The sequence below is a fragment of the Chelonoidis abingdonii genome, chromosome 6 (assembly GCF_003597395.2).
Source record: "Chelonoidis abingdonii isolate Lonesome George chromosome 6, CheloAbing_2.0, whole genome shotgun sequence".
NCBI lineage: Eukaryota > Metazoa > Chordata > Testudines > Testudinidae > Chelonoidis > Chelonoidis abingdonii.
This window is the reverse complement of record NC_133774.1, coordinates 114,695,288-114,700,265: the sequence shown is the minus strand read 5'-3', so window position 1 is coordinate 114,700,265 and position 4,978 is coordinate 114,695,288.

Below are 4,978 nucleotides of genomic sequence, written 5' to 3'. Positions count from 1 at the left end.
AGCCCCTTCCCCAGCCCGCCTTTTCCATCCCCAACCCGCTTCCCACCCGCGGAGCCCCTTCCCCAGCCCGCCTTTTCCATCCCCAGCCCCCTTCCCACCCATAGAGCCCCTTCCCAGGTCCGCCTTTTCCATCCCCAGACCCCCCTCAGCCCTTTCCTCCAACCTTCCCAATCATTTCCCTCACAGACGCCCTTATCTCCCTCCCATCCTCCCCAAAATCACTCCCCAGTCCCCTACCAGACCCCCTCATTCCCCCTCCCCATCTTCCCCAAAATCCCTCATCCCACTCCTCCATCCTCCCCAAAATCCCTCCTCTCCCAGACGCCCCTTCATCCCCCTCCCCTGTCCTCCCCTCCCAGATGCCCCTCATCCCCCATCTCTGTCCTCCCCAAAATCCCTCTCCTCCCAGACTCCCCTCCCCCATCTTCCCAGACCCTCCTCATCTCCTCCTCCATTCTCTCTACCCTTTACCACCCCCAGACCCCATCATCCCCCATCTCAGACCACTCCCTTCCCCATCCCCCTGCCCTACCCATCCAGGGCTGGCTTTAGGAAGTGCGGGGCCCAATTTGAACATTTTCAGCGGGGCCCCGGCAGGGATGACTGGGAAAAAAAAAACGTGAAAAAAAGCCTTTCATTTCTTAGCAACCGGTTCCTTATAAAAAGTTCTGCCATAGTATGTATTTTTTGTACCAATACTGTTACCATACATCCGTATTTTCCTCCTGGATGGCGATTTAAGAACCAAAAAGCCTGACATGTCCGGGAAAATACAGATATATGTTAACCCTACCTAAAATTCTTTTTTAAAAAGATGGGTCTGAACTAGAAATGAGCTCCGCCACTCCCTGAGGGTGTGCTAGGGTGCACATGTGTGGGTCCCAGCTGCTCCCTGCCCACTTCATTGAAGCAGGTGTGCAGGGTTACTTCCCTGGGAACTGCAGGTCACCAGTGGACATGGGGCTGGCTGGAGGTGGGGCAGGGAGGGGGCTGGAGGTAGGGTCTGGCTGCAGGCTGGGCAAGGGGTGTGGAGCAGGATGGAGCGAGGGGATGTGGGGTGGGTTGGCTGGCTTCAGGCAGGGCCACAGGGTGGGTGTGGCATGTGTTGGCAGGGCTGGAGACAAAGGAGTGCGGGAATGGCTGGCTTCAGGCAGCAGGGTTTGGCAGGGGCTGGCTGGAGACAGGGCAGTGGGTGCAGGGTTGGCTGGAGACAGGGGCTGGTGCAGGGCTGGAGGCAAGGCAGGGGGTGCAGTGCTGGCTGGAGACGGGCTGGCTGCGGGCAGGAACTGTTGCAGGCAGGGCAGGAGGTGCACCAGGGGTTAGCTGCAGGCAGCTGGTACAGGTACGGGGGTACAGCCCATCCTGTATGGTGAGTGCCACCTCCCTCCCTCCCTCCCTCCCTCACCAGGGTAGCAGCAGTAGCCTGGGGCTCAGGGGCTATTTAAAGGGCCTAGGGCTCCCCTGCTTCTACCACCCCAGCCCTTTAAATAGCTGAGGGAGCCCTGGGAAGGGGTGTGGCTTTGGCGGCTATTTAAAGGACCGGAGCAGCAGAGGCAGCTGGAGCCCCGGCCCTTTAAATAGCCCCCGGAACCCCCAGCTACCTCAGGGCTCTGGGGGTATTTAAAGGACCCGGGGCTCCCCTTCTTCTACCGCCCCAGCCCTTTAAATAGCCCCTGGAGCCCCTGGGGAAGCGGTGGGGCTCCAGGGGCTATTTAAAGGGCCGGGACGGTAGAAGCAACAGGAGTCCCAGACTTTTTAAATAGCCCCCCGAGCCCTACAGCCCTACCCCAGGGCTCCAGCAGTGGTGCTCTGGTGGCAATTTAAAGGGCCTGGGGCTCCAGCCCCTGCTGGGAGCCCTAGGCCTTTCAAATTGCCCCCTGGGGAAGCTGGGCTACCCCAGTACAGCGTACCAGCTTTTGCCGGTACAGTGTCCTGGGGCTTGGGCTTGGGGCCCTCTTAGGTGTGGGGCCCGATTCAGGGGAATTGGTTGAATTGGCCTAAAGCTGGCCCTGTACCCATTCCACTCCCTCCCCATCCCCCTTCCACTGTCCATCCCACTCCCATACCTCATACCCCATACAACATCCTCCTCCCCATCCCCAGATCCCCCTCCTCACCCCTAGACCTCCCTCATCCCCAACCCTAGTCAATTCCCAGCCCTCTCCAGCCCCACTCCCAGCCTCCACCACCACTCCTGCCCCCGCCATCCCTATCAACCCCTATCCCCAGTATTCCCACTTCCCCTGCATTTATGGTCCCCATCTCCCATCTTTCCCCTTCTAGCACCTCAGTCCAGGCTGTTACCGGACTCTTCTCTAGCTCTCCACTCTACCTTCCAGCCCCCCCTTCCACTGCCCCACATTAAGCCCTCACCCTACAGCTCCTTTTCTCCTCATGTTTCCACTGCCCCTCATCCTTCAGTTCTAGATCTCCCTACTCCAGTCCCACCCCCATTCCCCTGATCCCACTCTTCCTATCCCTCTCCCTCTCAAGCAACTCAAAAGTTTCAGGTCTATTTCAATAACTGTATTGGCATGACAAGGTATGGAAGCATTGGCAAGCCTAACACATCAAGTGTCTGTCACTATTTACATAATATCCTCTTCTAAACACATCACAGTGCCAAAGTGTTAGCTAAATTCAGATCTGAAAGAGGGGGAAGTAGTGGCTGAAGATTAACAGTAACAATATGTTGTACTTATGTAGCACACTTTTTGTTCCCCTCCCCCGCACCCCAAACTATTAAGAAGATAGTGCTACTGTATTTGATTTACAGCCAGAAACTTTGATGGGAAGAGGCAGGCAAGGTTTATATAAGTGCAAAATACAGTTACTGTTCAGCTGCAGTTCTGTTCAAGTACTAGCATCTGAAGAATAAGGTGATTTTTTAAAAAAAAAAAATGCTGTTTTTTCATAGTGGTGAAATATCAGCCATAAATATAATACTTTTATCAGAAAATCCACATTGTCTAAATTCAAGTAATGTTTGGCTATTTAGGTGTCCATTTTTAAAATATCTGACTGCCTACCAAGAAACCAAAAGAGTTATCCCCCACACTTAACATCCATCATCTGTATGAACCTTCCCCTCCCCTCCCCTCCCCTCCCCCCCCCNCATTACAGCTTTTTGGGAAAAGGAAAAGAGTTTTGCAAAAATGATTGAGAGACATTTTAGTTCCAAAACTGAACCTTCCCCACCCCCCCAAACCCTACTTTTTCCTCAGACTCTTTATGATCTGAATAAATTCTGACCCTTTCCATTTAAGGAGATGAAATTGGCGGTATCTGTAAACTGTTATCTTTTCCCATTTTGTAGGCATGGTACAGACTTTGACAATTCTATTCATAAAGTATACTTATCAGAATTGCAAGTGATTTTCGTTAACCTAAAAAGGTAGTCAGGCTATACAATCTTGTATGTGTTTGATGATTAGCATTTGAGATACTGGCACACAGCCAGTTGTGGGAGGTGAGAGGAGTGGAGGAAAAAGAGAAAAGAAATTCACTGTAAACTAAATGCCTATGACCAGATTCTCAATTGGTATAAATTAGCATAACTCCTCTGAAGTCAGTGGAGTGATGCTCTTTTATATCAGCTGAGAATCTGGCCCTTAGGTCTCTAATGTCATCTTCTATCTCTAAGGAAACCTTTAGTTTTAATCTTTATTTTTGTTTTATTTCATCTAGTAATTGGGGATTCCCCTCCTTCTCATCCTCACTGCAAGCAGCAGCAAGCTTTAATGTAAGTCAACTGGAACATGGATATTTGTCTCACAAGCACAAGGGAGCAACTATTACTTTGATGTCAGAACTCTGAAGGCTGTTTGCCAGCACATCTTTCAAAGATGCTCCCAGAATGCAGCATTACATGATATCTCTAATTTTATCATAAATGGTAATTGCATCCCTATATGAAAACTTGCAGTGATTCTTCTTTAGGGCCCTCACCAGGCAAAATAATAAGCCTTCTAGTTCATGCAACCCCCATATTGTGGTAGTGCAGTGGAGTGGCTTATCTATGATACACATCAGTCTGCTGAGCAAGGGCATAAAGAAAACAAAGAACCCTGCACGCCTAGGAATTGCAGAGCTGCTTAGAGTGGGAGTTAGAATGTTGAATTCTTGTAAATTTCCTATTATGGATCCACTACATACTTGTAGTAACTCCCCTAAATGGACCACAGTGGGTAGCATATTCAGCCAACTTTTCTGGACACACAAAATGCAGGAGAAGTTTCTGAGGATTGTCTTATGTAGTAGGTCTGACCAACAATCAGGGCTGAAAGGACTCACTCAAACCCATATGTCTGCATTTATTTATTATCAATCTGCAAACTCCATTTTGTTTTTGGGAGGGCCATTTTGACTGTAAAACTGTTCTTTGCCTTCACCTTAGCTCCGCAGCATACATAATTATCTGAAAAAGAGGGTCAGAAGGGATAAATTCTTGCACTTAGCAGAAGGTTACCCAGGGAGGGTCATTAAACCTTGATGACCTTTTCAAATACAAACCCATTGACAAAGAACTGTCTACTGCCCAGGGAAACCTGTTCTACCAGGTGGACTAGTGACCAACCCACAGATCATCTGATAGGGTGCTTTGATCAGTTGATGGGGGTTTGAGGCTGATCAAAGAAGTCACCGGACAGACAGGACTGGAAGTTATAAAAGGATAAGGTCTGCTGAGTAGCACTTGCTCACTGACTAGACCAAGAAGGCAAGATGATTGAGAGGTAGGAAGAAACGCAAAAGGATGGGATGGATGCAGCAGAATCCTGGACTCCCTGAACAGACACTGACCAATCCCCAAAGGACTCTTGGAGTGGTGAGGAAACTGAGGCAGGGATTTGCAAGCAGATTTTGTTTTTTTCCTCCCCTAGATCTGTCTCTCTCTTTTGTGTTGTCTATGAGCAAAGTGGAATTGGTTTGGCATTCCTTTTGCAAAGTTTGTGTGTTCTTGCTTCAACAGTCAGGTGTC